Source organism: Rhipicephalus sanguineus, chromosome 11 (assembly GCF_013339695.2).
Source record: "Rhipicephalus sanguineus isolate Rsan-2018 chromosome 11, BIME_Rsan_1.4, whole genome shotgun sequence".
Taxonomy (NCBI): domain Eukaryota; kingdom Metazoa; phylum Arthropoda; class Arachnida; order Ixodida; family Ixodidae; genus Rhipicephalus; species Rhipicephalus sanguineus.
Window position 1 is genome coordinate 123,613,243 of NC_051186.1, and position 17,256 is coordinate 123,630,498.

Below are 17,256 nucleotides of genomic sequence, written 5' to 3' on the forward strand. Positions count from 1 at the left end.
AGTCTATGCAAAAAAGAAAGAAAAAGAGAACGGAAGAAAGAAGGAAAAGAAGGAATGAATGAACAAAGTATTTATTTCAAGACAGGATATGCCTGTTAAGTGTAAGTGGGAAAAAAGACGAGAAAGGGAAAACTCATCATGACAAAGTCAGTCCCTCAGAATGTCAGTCCCTCGGTAAAACTGGCAGACGTGTACTATTCCCTGATTTTATTCTGTAGCGCTTGCGTCTGTAGCGATTTGTGAGGCCTAATATATTATTCCACCCTGTATCGGTCTTCAGCTAACAGTATAAATAAATAAATAAATAAATAAATAAATAAATAAATAAATAAATAAATAAATAAATAGGTAAATAAATAACCCCCTTGATGAAGGGAAATAGAACAAAAAAACTCAACCAGCTCCTCTTCATGGACACTGATGAAAGAGCGAAGCGGGTGGCCTTCCCTTTTTCAGGCTATCGTATTTCAATGTTTTGCAAGTCTTTCAGATATGTTGTATCACTGCTCTTTGTTAAACACTCTTTGTTAAACTTTGAGATGGTAGTATAGTTTTATTGCATCTTGACCATACCACTCTTATACACAGGTTTACAAAGAAGCCCTCCCTTAAGATGCACGTCAATGGCAACATGAACAGGAATACTTCTGAGAAGGCAATCTACAGTTGTCCGAACGCCAATCGGCCCATTCACCCCCTCTCCTTCAATCCCATACTGGCCATTGCCGTGGATTCGCCCGTTTCCGCGTCAGTTCTCGCTGACGCCCACGTCGGGCGGCTTCTTCATCGGGATAACAAGGAAGCTTGGCCATTCTGAAAGCACAAATGTCGCAGAAACGAGACGAGACAACTGCGCTATAGGCGAACAAAATGAAGGTTCTTCTTTATTTGTTGTTCTGTTTATTACTACTGTGCGAGCGTCCGGTGCCCGCAGTCTTCTTATTGCTCTTGTTGTTTTCTATCAGTTTCAACAGCTTCCGGCGCAACGCAAGTTTTCATCTTGAAGAGAATGGTGCCAACCGCGAGCTGGTTGCGCGACTGCGGAAGAAAGTGGCCGCCGCCACGCACCTTGTGCGACGGGTAGCGAAAATGGGGAAAGGGCTGAGGAACACAGCGTGATGCGGCTGATACATGCGTTTGCGCTGAGCCACATAGCGTACGTCGCCGCGTACGCCGACTGGAACGTGAGCGAAACCGACAAGCTGATTCGCAAGGCGTTGAAGACAGCCCTGGGTGTGCCCCAGTACACGTAAACGCATAGGCCCCTCGAGCTGGGCGTGCACAACACGTTCGACGAGATCATCGAGGTACAGAGAATGGCACAGCTCGAGAGGCTGTCGGGCACCAGAACGTGAAGAGACATCCTCGACCAGCTCGGGATTCGATATCACGAAGCGCGGGAAATGAATGAAGCATTGCTACCTGAAGTCAGGGAGGCCATACTGACAGAAAACATCCCCAGGAACATGCACCCCGTGCACGACTTGCAACGACGTAAACACAGAGCGGTAGCGATCCTGAAGGAACACGGAAGACGAGAAGGCGTCCTCTTCGTCGATGCCGTCAGATATCCACAGCACGCCGGCGACGGCGTCGGGGGACGAGCACAACCACCGCCGCTCCAACAGAACGTGCGAGACGAACTGGAGGCGCCAATACCACCACCGCTACCATTGCTAACAACGGCAGCAGCGCTAGCAGCAACATCAACGACAAGGCTGGCCGACGGCGGTGGTACCTGTCTTCTCCAAGGCGATCGTGGATACAAAAAAAAAAAAGATCCGGGGCGCGGCAATGGCGAGACAGCCGTCGGTCGAATCTGCGGAAGATATGGCCATAGCCCTCGCGGTACTCCACGGAGGCGCGAAGGACACCTTGATTATCAGTGACTACAAATCAGCGATTCGCAACTACACCAAAGGCTGGGTGTTCGAGGAGGTGGCTCGCATGCTCAACGCCAGGAACGGGGACTTCGGGTCAAGCACGATTACGGACAGGGCCCTCAAGTGGTTCCCCGTTCACATGGGGGACATTGCAGATATCAACACCAACAACCGTAAAAGCAACAGCAGCAATGCGAACGGCTGAAGACTCACCAGCACCACGCCCAACCACAGTGAGCGCGCCCACCTCGTCGCGAGACAACTTACCCGCCGCGACGCAGTTACCCAGAAAGCAGCCGCTGCCGTTTTTGTGAGGGACCCCGGCGGAGGAACGGCGATGGAGGCCACTGGCTCCGCCACTGCCGCTGTTGCCACCGCCTCCCTTGTTGGGGCAACTGAAGTAGCGAAGGAGCAAGGAAGCAGAGGTACTCCGACTGCTATGCCGAAGAGTTCCCGGCCACGTACCACGACGTGCTTGGGCACTATAAGAAAGACAGGAAGAAATATCCGGAACACCACGTGCCCCTGGACAGGTCGCAGGCGGTGGACCTGAGGAGGCTGCAGACGGGAACGTTTACCAACCCCTACAACCTGCACCGCCTGTGGCCCGCGCTTCATCCGTCACCTGGCTGCCCATGGTGCGAGCACGGACGGGCCGATGGGGCCCATGTACTTTGGGAATGCGCAAGAAACGAAGATGGGCCACGAGAAAGGACGACGACATCTGAAGGACCCTCTGAAGCGGGGCACCTCGCTGAGCGATGGCAAGCCGCTCTCCTCAGCGAGGCCCCCGAAGACCAGGAGTGGGCCGTAGCCGGGGACCTCGGAAAATGTTCCTCGAAAGATGGATCCCTGGCAGCGTAGCCGTGGGCACAGTAACAACAGTTGGGCAAATAAAGTTTATTCAACTCAAGTTCATTTAAGGGGCGAAGCTCCTCTTAGCCTAACCTTGTCATGCGTCCGGCGTAAGGTGTAACCGGCAGTATACTACGACCCATCACGGATCCTTAGCAAACTACCCACTACTTCGTCTTTGCAAACATCCCACTACGATCCATCACCGATCCATTACTTCACCGACCATAATGCCGTTGTAATCAAGGAAGAACGGAAGCCACCTTTGCAAACTGCCCGCTACTTCGTCTTTGCAAACATCCCACTACGACCCATCACCGATCCATTTTCCCCGACCATAAAGCCGTTATAATGAAGGGGGAACGGAAGCCCCGTCTAGCTACCACTTACGATTAATAAAATTTCTTGTATAAATATATACAGTGTTTGTCACGTCTTTGATGATGTACTGGGCTGTCGCTTTGATTAGTGCTGGGCGAAACCACTGAAGATTTCACAGTGAAACCATGACTGCTTCAGAAGCTTCACACAAGCTCTTCATCATTCACCCGTGCATATGCTGTGAAATTTTTTAGTGGACCAGTGGTGAGTAGTGGGATTTACCCAATTTCCGTGGCACATACCCGTAATATTACCGCGGTCTTCTTTGTCTTGTTGTGTCCTATGAGTTTCACCAGCTTCCGGCCCGCAAGAAGTTTTCCTGATTTCTTGTGGATCAGTGGTGAGTAGTGGAATTTACCAATTTCTGTGGCACATAGCTCTAAAATGAACCGTGTTTCTTGTTTATTTTAGTGGACGAGTGGTGAGTAGTGGGATTTACCAAATTTCTGTGGCTCATATAGTAGACGGATTTACCCGATTTTTGTGGCACATACCCGTAAAATTACCGCAGTCTTCTCTTTCCTCTTGTTGTATACTATGAGTTTCAACAGGTTCCGGCCTGCAAGAAGTTTTCTTCTTCATTTTAAGTGGACAGGTGGTGAGTAGTGGGATTTCCTCAATTGCTGTGGCACATACCCGTAAAATGACCATCTGCGTTACGCCAACATCGGACACGAAATACTCAAGAACAGCTTCGCTGTTAGTAAAACTTCCCTACGTGTCTTGCCTTTCAGGAAGCTTTCCCTTCTCCGTGGAAAGCTTGCGTAACCATGTACAGAGGGAGGCACACGCCTCGATGCGGCGATCAAAATTTGAAGTTTATTTACTAAAGCTTTATTCCAGTAGTACACATAACGTATACACCCAATTCAGCCGTTAATTGGGGATCTTGAGGCGGTCGACGTGGAGAGGAGAGGAGTAGGGGCTTCGCCTTAAGTGCACCAGTTTACGGGTTGAAGAGAAGGGTTCAAGCGCACAGCTGATTCACACTTTCTAGTACACTATAATTCACACCTACCTCCTTTATCGGTAGTGATGATGATTGTGGTGATCCTTTTTTTTTTATAGCAGGTACCCACTAGCGGAGATGGGCCAGGATTCGGGCGTTGCGAGGTATCTGACAGAGATCACTAAGTGAAGGGGAAAAAAGTTATGGTAAAGAAAGACGCCGAATACAACAAAACACTAAACGATCAAGTAGAACTAACAGACAAGAAAGCCAAGGAAAGTATAGGCGATGTTATATGTGGTAATTATGACGTGAATGTGAAGAAAGTAAAGTGAGCAAAAAGATAACTTGCAGGCGACAGGAACTGAACCTGTGACATTCGAATAACGCGTCCGATGCACTACGACTCAGCTACGGCGGCGGTCATCCTCCCGTCCACTTTATGGGGTATATATGTGCATTTAAACCTAGGAGTGTTAGTCAGTGCCGATCGCAGCCATGGGGGCGAGTGTGGAAGACTCTTTTTCTACCTTTTGGCGTCACGTAGTATGTGATCTTTTTACGAGCTGGCAGCTGACCAATGATCCCTCGCGTACTACCTGAAGCATCCAGTCAGCCAGAACGAGACCCTCGCTATGAATAAACGAACGAAGTGTAATTTTAAGGGCTCGTTTTTCTTTGAAGAACATAACATTATTTAGAACTAACAGACAACAAAGAAAGGAAAATTTTGGGGATGTTATTTGTAGTAATTATGACAGACTTCTGTTTGGTGGGTCGCATAAGTCTTCTGCCAGACTCGTCGGTCAATGTCGCCAGACTGCCGCCAAATATGACTGCTAAGTCTGCTCCTGTAGTTTAAGCTTTCCCTTGAGGTACCTGTGTAATCTGCTGTGTATTTCGCAAGTGCCCAGGTGCAGTCCGTTGACATCGGCCGTTTTAATTAACGGCCCCTGCGTGTTGCGAATCGCGGGGCCCTTTCTTTCGCTGTGTGCACCGTTCTACAAATAACAGATCGGACTCGATCGTATCAGTAGGAAGTCGATGCTCTCGGACTCGATCGTGTCTCAAAAGTACGAAAACCACCGCAACGACGCGTTTACTGAGGAATCTGAATGGCGTCGCAGAAGTCCGGACACTGTGTGCGTCGTGTTTGAGATGCAGGGAAGATTTATTTCGATGCGCTCACAGTTCCGATTGCATCGCTCGACGGCCGATCAGCCTATTAAGCACGTGACTGTTACCACGTATGGTGGTATATCTAAGATGGACAGCCGGAAAATTGAGGCACGTCACATCAGTGAATGCTACATACGCAACATGCTTGATCGCCGCTGCTGGACGACACTCCTAGGTCTGAGGTGGTCGTGGGAGGCGCGGCTCTCTGAACTGTAAATGGGAGAAGGCCCGGTGAGCCCCTATATTGCCTGCGAGGCCCAGGCAGAGGGGCTCCACCCACAATAATGACCATAGGCGTGCGCAGGGTTCCCCTTCAGGGGGGGGGGGTGCGAAGGTTCATCGCGGTGCCCCTCCTCCCCTAATAAGTCAATGTATGGGTCAGACATTGTGCCTACTCTTCTTAGGTGACAAGGGGGGCGGGCGCCCACTTGCCCCCCCCCCCCCTGAACACGCCTATTATAATGATGAACATGCATGCATCGACACTTAGGCTGTTCGTGGTTAGCAACGCGTCGTTCTGCACAGTCGATACAGTGCGCACACCTTGCTAAGAAGAGATTCCTACTACAGAGACACGAGTCCGAGCGATATGTATTGTACACACACCGCACACAGCGAAGGCAAGCGCCGCAGTGTCCACGTCGTCGTGCGTGGTCGCCACGGCGCGTCCACTTGTACAGAAAGATTCCCTACTTCTGAGACACGATCGAGCGCGATTGTTAAAGGAAGCACCCCGCATTCTGCGATGCTATTCCGTTTCCAGAGCAAACGCATCGTTGTGCGTAGTCGCCACTGCACGCACAGCGACGGAGCTCTTCCGTACTTCGAACGGCGCACACAGTGTCCGGACTTCTGCGACGCCATTCAGATTCCCCAGCAAACGCGTCGTTGCGCGTGGATATCTTACTTCAGAGACACGATCGAGTCCGATCTGTTAATTGTAGAACGGTGCACACAGCGAAAGAAAGGGCCCCGAGATTTGCAACACGAAGGGGTCGTTAATTAAAGCGGCCGATATCAACGGACAGCACCTGAGCACTTGCGAAATGCACAGCGGATTACACAGGAATCTCACGGGAAAGCTGAATGTACAGGGGCAAGTTTAGCGGTCAGATTTCGCGGCAGTGACCGGCGAGTCTGGCAACAGACTTATGCAACACCAAACAGAACCCTGCCGCACTTATAATGTACATGTAAAGAAAGTAAAGTGGACGCAAAGTAATCTTGCCGCCGGCAGGGACCGGATGCCTTCGGGTAGTGAGAGAAGGATTATTGGTCAGTTCCACAGTTCCACAATCGCCGTCATGGCGACTAGCGGCGCTGACTATCACTCCTAGGTTTAAATGCACATATACAGGGTGTTTCAGATAAAAAGCACCAGGTATTAAAATATTAAGCGTAGGCGCTACGCGTCTCCAATTAGCGCAGTATTTTTCTGAGCCGTACAGAGCACGTCAGAATATTTTTTCCAATCCACAAAGCACGGCAATTTACAAACATGCTTAATGAACTTCTTAAATAGTAACTCTAGAGAAAAATCTTCAATGCAAAAGTTGTGGCGCTTGTCCAGAAACATCGAATTTTTCAAAAAATTGTAAGATAACTCCCCTGCTTAATTTTTTTCTGGCCTTTCTTTAAAGAGCGCGAATTAAAAAAAAATACCACGTGACTACCGCCTAAGGCGCGGCGCTTTCAGCGCCGTCAAATGTAAGCTGAACGAATTATCAAAGGCTGCTTCGCGCACGGGCATCGATTGAACCGGCTATCGGTTACTGAATTGGACATTAAGCGACAAAAAGAGCATATTGTTTCAACAACAACCAAAAAACAAAATTCAACGAAAAAGCGGCAGCCACGAAGCGGCAGCCACATGTATTCATTTCAGCATGTGTTTCGCAAGAACTACGTACTCCTGCGAAACACAACTAATATCGTTTATACATAGCATTTCTTCCTCTTTAGACAAAGGCCAAGTAATTGATTGCATTTTCTTAGATTTTGCTAAAGCTTTTGACAAGGTGTCTCATCGCTTACTACTTCTTAAACTCAGTACTCTTAATATTGACCCTAACATTTTCAATTGGATAGAATGCTTTCTGACTAACCGTACTCAATTTGTAACTGCTAATAATGCTGCATCCCAGTGCTGTGACGTAAAGTCAGGTGTTCCCCAAGGCTCCGTCTTGGGCCCATTGCTATTTTTAATTTATATTAATGACTTGCCTACTGTTATTAATAGTTCTATAAAACTATTTGCCGACGATTGTGTTCTATACCGTGAAATAACTAATCAGCATGATAACTTTATTCTTCAATCAGACCTAGATAACATATCTAAGTGGTGCTCACAATGGCTTATGTTCCTAAATCCCATTAAATGCAAAATCATGTCTTTTCCACTTCTTTCGGCTATGCTATCAATAACATCAACCTTGATTACGTAACCTCATATAAATATCTCGGAATACAGCTAACCAATAATCTTTCATGGCATGCGCACATCGAATACATCACTAACAATGCCAACAGATCCCTTGGCTACATACGCAGAAATTTTTCTAAAGCCCCCTGCCATTTGAAGTTAATGCTGTACAAAACACTAATTAGACCTAAACTTGAGTATGCGTCATCTGTGTGGGACCCCGGTCAAAAAACATTATCAGCTATCATCGAGTCAGTTCAAAATCGGTCAGCACGTTTCATTAATTCAAACTATACCCGCACATCTAGCGTTTCACTAATGAAATCAAACCTTGGACTAATTGATTTGCAAACTAGAAGAAAAATTTCTCGCCTATGTCTTTTTCATAAACTCATTTACCAAAATACTTCACTTAAACAGGAACTCATCTCCGAGCCTTCATACATATCGTCACGTCTTGACCATCAGCATAAAGTTTTTATTCCTTTCTGCCGTACTAACGTTTTTTCAGACTCCTTTCTGCCAAAAACCAGTGCCGAATGGAACCACCTTCCCCCCTCCATCGCCTCCATTGAGGACGTGTCATCCTTCAAGACTGCACTAACCGATCATATCTTAAGCCTCCAATAACTGAGTATTGTTTGAACATGTATTCTAATTAATTTGTTGTATTATTGTGTTCTGTTTCTTACTACATTTTTTGTTATATTACCCACCCCCTCTGTAACGCCTTTATGTGCCCTGAGGGTAATGTAAATAAATAAATAAATAAATAAATAAATAAATAAATAAATAAATAAATAAATAAATAAATAAATAAATAAATAAATAAATGCCACATGAGACTGTAGGCAGCATTTGGTGCAGCGTAGGCATTTTTTTCTTTTTTTTTCGCCCCAACGAAGAATCACATTGGTAGAGGCGAGGGTGGCAGCTTGATGAAGGACCGAGATAAAAGATTCACTCGCACGGGGCGGCCGCTGTTTCTTAGATTTTGATTATTTTTAGACACCATGCCCGTAACATCATTTAGCGTCCATCGCAGTCATTCACAGCCTGCTCAAAATTGACCTGCGTGCGCTGAGCAACCTTTGATAATTTGTTCAACTCACATTTGAGGGCACTAAAAGCGCCGGGCATGAGGCGGCAGCCACGTGGTAATTTTTTCAAATGTGCGCGCTTTAAAGAAAGGCCGGGAAAAAATTAATCAGGGGAGTTATCTTTCCATAAATTCAAAAATCTGATGTTTCTGAACAAGCGCTACGACATTTGTACTGAAGATTTTTCTCGAGAGTTACTATTCAGAATGATCATTTAGCAATCTTTGTTAATTACCGAGCTTTGCGGATTGGAAAAAAATATTCTTGCGTATATATATATGGCTCAGAACAATACTGCACTAATTGGAGACGTGTAGCATCTCTGTTTAATTATTTTAATGCTCGGTGCTTTTTATCTGAAAAATCCTGTATACCCCGTAGAGTGGACGGGATGATGACCGCCACCGTAGCTCAGTGGTAGAGCATCGGACGTGTTATTCGAAGGTGGCAGGTTCGGTCCGTGCCGGCGGCAAGTTATCTTTTCGTCCACTTTTACTTCTTTCACATTTATAACATAATTATTACAGATAACGTCCCCTATACTTTCCTTGGCTTTCTTGCCTGTTAGTTCTAATTTATATTGCTTGTCTAGCAAAGAAAAACGAGCCCTTAAAATTCCCCTTCTTTCGTTCAAACGACCAAGTAGCCAGACTAGCACATGGAAAGTACCTCACGCCTCTGTGTCAAATGTACCATAAGCTTTCTCTTCCTTCCTCAGAGACTGCTCACGTTGTTTGTGCACGCAAGCGGACGTGAATTTCCTGACGGCGTAGCGACAAAGAACTATCCACAACTGAATGAGTGCAACACTCTCCACATGTGTGCAAAAGCTACATCTCGGTCAAATTAACGCCAACTGCAAAGAAATTTCAACTTCAATAAGTTGAAAATAAAGGTTAACGGTCTCCGTAAACCTTAAAGTGCATTTGTTAGAAAAGCTGCGGGGGCTGTGCAATTTTTACGGCGAAAGCCTAGATGTTTCATCACACGAGAAAATTGACAGTTGGCGGCGTCCCGCAGCATCGGCGTGAATACGAGTTATGTAAGAATCACCGCTTGATGATCTCACCATATCAAGTTATCATGATGTCACATATTGCCCAAATTTGTAACGTCACCACGACGTCACATAACGTGGCGCCACATGATGGAGTCGTCACACGACATCGCCGCTTTGTCAAATGTGGGCCGATCACGGAGGCAGTGCAAAGCCAGCTGAGGTGCAGAAATCTTCCAATGCCTCCAATCCTGCATGGAGCCAGTGCAAAACCACGTTGGGTGCACAAAGCTTTCAGAGGGAGGATTAATACATAGATTGAGATAAAAAGACGAAGATGAATTTCGCCTATCGTGTCGTCTTAGGCGAATGCATAGGGGACCCTGTTATTTTTAGTTTTTTTTTCTGATAAACACTTCATTTTCCCCGTTACGAGCACTTGAGCAGTCTCGCACCTAAGCAGTCCACGCGTGCACGTGGTGAACAGAGGATATGACGTAAGTACCCGTAAGTCGCGCCCGTGATGTGAAATATGTCGCACGGTGCAATATGACGGAGGTCGTGCCGAGGAGCCGCGCTTTCTGCGCTATGCGTCACTTCCAGGGAGCAGTAATTGCGGCGTTTTCTTTACAGTTTTTTTTTATTAAACCCATTTCGTGAGTCCTTGCGAACCTTTTCTGCTCTCGTGACGCATTCACCCATGCTTCTTACACAGTATAGCTTGCGTTCTTTTTTTTTACTTGTGCATAACTGCACCTAATTCAAATTTGCGGTATGCGCTGATAGTTCTTGCGCTCTTAATTTACATTCTATTAGCATCTATCGTATATGCCTTGTAAAGTATGATCCTTTGTTAATGAATCGTTAATTTACATTGTTATCACTGCAAATATCCTGATTTACATTGTATTCATCGGTGACACGCGCTGCCACCGTTCATTTTGTAGAGAAGGTAGGGGCCTACTGCAGACGCATTGCCGTTTTTCGTCCTCGCCCCCTCCGTCAACATGTATTGGTGGACATAAACATAATCATTTTAGAGGCTAGTTTGTGCGCTTCCATGACTGTGTTTCTTCGTGATTGAATCTTCGCGCGTAATGTTTTGCACAAAGGCTGCTCTCACGGAAAAGAAATTCTTGAGACCAGTCACACATATAAAAAAAAATGGGCAAAGACAGCCATGTTCGAGACGGGCTGCCAGCGAAAGGTCCGCGCGCCGTGTGTCTGAGACCCCTGGCCTAGACCGTACCGTGTGGAAATGCGTTGGCATGGACAAGAAGCCCATCAACGCGAGCAATAACTGAGGAGCAGCAGGGGACGCGAACCCACAGTTCGAGCATTGAGGACCAGGCTTGTTTGTTGAACGCGCCTTGGAGGACGCCGAGGCCCCGCGGCTTCCCAGAATCAGAAGGCCACTCACCTCGGGCTAAGACGAATAAAACTTTATCATCATCATCAGTTGTATTTATTTGTGTATTCCCTTCCACGATACAGGCTTCTTTCAACTACGAGTGGGGCTGGTGTGACAAAGCTCGCACACTAGATCCCTTTCGACGAAGCATTATCTGCATGGCGTAGCTAAACTGTCTTCTACGAAACTATGAAAGGGGCGTCGTTATTCCCGCTTGGCTGGGCGTCTGGGAGTGCCTCAATGTCTCCCGGCTCGACCGAAGATGGCGGAAGCGACTTGAACGGTACCACGTTGCCGAAGAAGAACTGCACTCCGGAAAAGGACATCTGTCGAAAAATAAAAAAAAAGCAAAGAAAGAAGAAACGATGCAGAAAAGACACAGATTTTAAAGAATGTGGAGAGCGAGTGAGAAAAATGTTGGACAGCCTTGTTTTCAGGAGCTCTTTTTTTATTGACGTGATGTAAGGAGATGTTGGCGCACAAATAATGCGCCGGCTACTCTTTAGCTCTTAGAATACGGGTTCATAAACATCAAGTACATATGGTCCATAAACATAAACTACATAGGGTCCAAATTTATAATCGCAATTAACCCGCAGTACATACAATATACAACTAAGCGTAACAGCCAAGACATAACATAAGTCAAAACAACATATATTCAACAATCACATATATGTGTACTACGGTGATATTAAAAAAATGAAAAGCAATCATTGCATAACATAACCAAGACACAAATAGTCAACACGCGCATAAATATACTCTCTGCCGTTAAAACAAAGCAATGCTTAAATGCGCTAGTAATGGCCAGAAATGCCACTGTTTTCAAGAAAAATTTTGTTTTCAAGAGGTTTAGAGAAGCACACTTCTCTAAACCTCTTGTCGGCCACGGGCCCAAAAGCTTCCTTAAACTCAGTGGTCTGTGGTCTAATGTCATTAACGACGATTTAAGTCGGCGTCTTGGTGCATCATGCTGTGGGCATTCTAGAAAGAGGTGATATGTGCCTTCATCTACGAATCCACAATCACATTCAGGAGTTTCAGCGCGGCAAATTCTATGCAAAAAATGCTTGGTGTAGGCAGTGCCTAGCTTTAATCGGTGAATAAAGGTTTCCACACTTCTGTCTAAAGATAACGGAATTTCAAATTCGATAAGTGGATCTATATGATATAAATCACAGGTTTCAGAATTTTCGTCGAACCACGTATTTCTACACACATTGAAATATTGTCTTTAAAATGCTTCGCAATTCATTTTTCGATATTGGAATAGAAACCATATCATTTTTGCGGTGTGCTTGTCGGGCTGCTTCATCAGCTGCTGTGTTGCCAGGAATGTTGCAATGTACCGGTATCCAGTGAAACATTATTTCATGATGCTTTTGATTTGCCTTGGTGAGCTCTTTAGGTGTCTTGTAGATCAGAATACCATTATTTTTGGTTTTGCGCTACAGAGCGATGTTAGTGCCACCGGCGAATCACTGAAAATTACCCATTTCTGAGCATCTCTTACAGAATTGATAACTGTTATAGCACTTCGAATAGCGAATAGTTCAGCTGTTGTAGACGATGTCACGGCTCTTATTTTCACTTGCGTTGCGAAGTAAGCGCTACGTTTCTGAACATATAAAAGAAAAAGTGTGATTTGAAACAAACAAGTGAAAGCAGTAATTAGCTTTACGCATGTCCCATACGTCATGATTTAAATGACAGGGTTTTGCTGCTGTCGCGGCTGTTTCATTCTATTCGTATAGTGGAATATTGGTATTGCGAGGCAAGAGATTAGGACGAACATAAATGACAGGCAAAACATAAAAATTATGTCGTGGATGTCATGTTCGTTATGACTGACGTGAAATGGTCTTGGCGCTGTATCGCGGACATAAATTTTACGTTGAAGTTGAAGTTTATTTAAAATAGATACATTTTTATATACATTCGTTTTGCATTGTGATTGAACAATCAGAGGTCCCAAAACTGGCATGGAATGGTATGTGAAACATAAATGAGAGGTGGTGCACGGTATATATCATAAATATACGTGTCGTTAGCATGGTATATAGCAGACTGTAGTACATGCATACATGACTGAGAAGCACGCGATAATGAACGATATGTCATGACATGAATACCCTGATTTGTCTCAAAGCCAAACAATGCGTTATGCGGAGATCCTCGCTGACTGCTTCGCATTGCATCGTTTTGCACAGCGCGTGGGATTTACGGACTTTTTTCTACAGGAGAATGCTTGACCTATCGCGTACGTATGTAGGCAGCGCAACAATGTAGTTACTGAAACATTCGAACTCGGCAGCTCTTGCGGTGCAAACCACGATACAAACGGTTAACTTCGAGAACTGAACATAACCACTTTTGGAAAGATCAGATATCCCTATTGTGACGCTGTTTGAGTCTATTCACTCTTCAGTAGGTAATGCTCTAAGCGGGATAGTCTGGTTAACTGCGGACGGAAGTAAACGTTGTTATGCTGACAGTGACACATTACTTCAAGAGCATATTTCATTTTTTTAGCGTAAAGAAATAGAAGCTTCTTTTTTTTTCCGCGACGAGCAAGTTTTGATCTTACCGGAATTTGTTGGGCAGAATCACGTGGTTGCATGGACGGATGTCTGCCCACGGGCGGGTGCCATCCGGGTCCACATATGGTGACAGGCTCGATCGACTCGTCCTCTGATAGATTATTCGGGATGGCGTGTTCTATCAAGGGCGGCAGGAGCCTGCCCCTGTGAATCAAGCGGAAGGTGGGCAAACGCCCCAGCCACGGGTAACCCGGATTTTCCGAGCTGCCCGGGTTCCTCCGCTTGTCCGAATCTGCAGGAATTACGGTGCTTCTCATATATACAACTTAAGAGAAAAGGCCAGAGGGCACATTTTTGGCTAGTTTTAGTGGTACTTGGGACTCGTGCTTGCACTTATTCTTAAAGTGGAATTAATGTGCAGTCAAGAGATAATAGCTTCAAGAGCGTTTCTACTCGGGCTCGTTGGTTCTGCGTTAAGACGAGTAATGTTGCCCACAGGACGGGGAAAAGGATAGAACGCGAGGACACTCACAGAGCGCAAACTATCGACAGTTCATTGTCGAGAGCTAACGGACCTTTTTATACATTTTCACAAGAGCATTGCGCATGGCCGCAGTGAAATTTAACAAAATGAGTATGACAACGATGCAAACTGAAATCACGTAAACATCACCGTACACGTGGTGGTTTACCAACAGTATTGGGCATGACAGCTGCGCAAAATAATTACCAGAAGACATCACTGAACACTTTCCATGTCACTCGGTTGTGCTAGTTGCTTCTTTGATACAGTGATGAAAGCTGTACTAATACACCGGTCAGTTAGACTAGTGATGCTGGGGGCATTCTTAATGAGGCGTGTCATTTCATCCTTGCTTATCGCTAAGACTATGCACTGGTAGAACTTTGCCGCAGAATCGCATTTGTTGCAGTGAAGTGCCGGATAAATAAACTTATTCGTGTAAACTTTATTATTGTAACTTTATAAGTGTAATTAGTGTAAAAAAAAGTCACACGTTTGCCACAAGGGTGAAGCAATGAATGCGATAGCTACAAATTGGAATGTCACACAAAGAACGGAAAGCAGCTCTAAACTTGTTGCAAGCTGCTCAAGCACAAATGACGCACGAAAAGAACACACACAGGGCTTGCGCGAACTAACAACTGTCGACACTTGCAGCGCACTGCTCAAACACAAAGCAGGACGCATTAAAAGAAAGCGCAGTTATACACAGGACGAGCGCGAAATAACAACGGTCACAGTTGGTACTTCAAGTAGCCCCTACTTTAGCTCTTCTAGCTAGCAGCTCACTCCTTTCGCAAACGTGGCCGCTGCAGCGAGCGAAGTGACCTTCATGCAGTCTGTAGCTTCAATGCAAAGCGGTGAAAGCACAAGACGTACAGACTTCGCTAGAGATAAGCGTGCGAGCATGGGCGACCACGCCCTGTATGTCAACGTGCAAGTCAGGCGCACATCCCAACTCCGGTGAAACACTAAATAGTTTTGTAATTGGGGACCCACGGAGCTAGGGGACCCAATAAATCTGCGAGCCGCGATGGCGCATGCGCAGAACCCTAGCCACTCTTGGGCTCTTGCGCTCGCGTTGTCCTAAGACCAAAAAATTGAAAACTAGCGTGAGTCGCCAGCGATATGACGCAAACGCAGCGCGGACAACGGCACAGCATGGCCCGCGTCTCCCATAATTTAATTTGCCACTTGTGGCGTCCCGTGCGTTTGACCCAACGCGACCTGTGTTTGATCCAACTCTCAAACGCTGCTGCTCCTACGAACACAAGAACGGCCTACCCAACGCAGCTACTAGCAGGGCGACGGCCTTTAAAGCACGCCCTTCACGTCATATCGTAGGTGATAGTGAACACGCTTAAGCCCTCCGAGCTCTGCACACCCCCAGCAGTAAATGGTGTATATAAATAGCTCGCTGTTAGTATAAGGGAGTACGTTTAGGGCGTGGCGGAATTGTCTAGCCCAGCGCGCTATGAAGAGAGGGATTGCAGGTTCGAAACCCCCCTCCTCCCCTTCCGGTCAAGGGCTTCGGAAAACTTTTCTTCTGAATTATTTTTGTTTGTGGCATATATATATATATATATATATATATATATATATATATATATATAATATATATATATATATATATATATATATATATATATATACAATATTAATGAGAACCAACAGACAGCAATGCCAAGGAAAGTATAGGGGGTGTCATTTGTAGCAATTAGAATATAAATGTGAAGAAAGTAAAGTGGACGAAAAGATAACTTTTCGTCCACTTTACTTTCTTCACATTTATATTCTAATTGCTACAAATGACACCCCCTATACTTTCCTTGGCATTGCTGTCTGTTGGTTCTCATTAATATTGTGTCTAACAAAGAAAAACGAGCCCTTAGGAGTAACCTTCTTTCCTTCATTCATGGCGAGGGTCTCGTTCTGGCAGACATGATGCCTTCAGGTAGTATGCGAGGGATTATTGGTCAGTTGCCTGCTCGTAAATAGATCACGTGCTACGTGACGCTAAAAAGGCAAAAAAAGAGTGTTCCACACTCGCCGCCATGGCTGCGACTGGCGCTGACTGACACTCCTAAGCTTCAATCCACATATATACCCCATAAAGTGGACGGGGAGATGACCGCCGCCGTAGCTCAGTGGTAGAGCATCGGACGCGTTATTCGAAGGTCGCAGGTTCGGTCCCTGCCGGCGGCAGGTTATCTTTTCGTCCACTTTACTTTCTTCACATTTATATTCTAATTGCTACAAATGACACCCCCTATACTTTCCTTGGCATTGCTGTCTGTTGGTTCTCATTAATATTGTGTCTAACAAAGAAAAACGAGCCCTTAGGAGTAACCTTCTTTCCTTCATTCATGGCGAGGGTCTCGTTCTGGCAGACATGATGCCTTCAGGTAGTATGCGAGGGATTATTGGTCAGTTGCCTGCTCGTAAATAGATCACGTGCTACGTGACGCTAAAAAGGCAAAAAAAAGAGTGTTCCACACTCGCCGCCATGGCTGCGACTGGCGCTGACTGACACTCCTAAGTTTCAATCCACATATATACCCCATAAAGTGGACGGGGAGATGACCGCCGCCGTAGCTCAGTGGTAGAGCATCGGACGCGTTATTCGAAGGTCGCAGGTTCGGTCCCTGCCGGCGGCAGGTTATCTTTTCGTCCACTTTACTTTCTTCACATTTATATTCTAATTGCTGCAAATGACACCCCCTATACTTTCCTTGGCATTGCTGTCTGTTGGTTCTCATTAATATTGTGTCTAACAAAGAAAAACGAGCCCTTAGGAGTAACCTTCTTTCCTTCATTCATGGCGAGGGTCTCGTTCTGGCAGACATGATGCCTTCAGGTAGTATGCGAGGGATTATTGGTCAGTTGCCTGCTCGTAAATAGATCACGTGCTACGTGACGCTAAAAAGGCAAAAAAAGAGTGTTCCACACTCGCCGCCATGGCTGCGACTGGCGCTGACTGACACTCCTAAGTTTCAATCCACATATATACCCC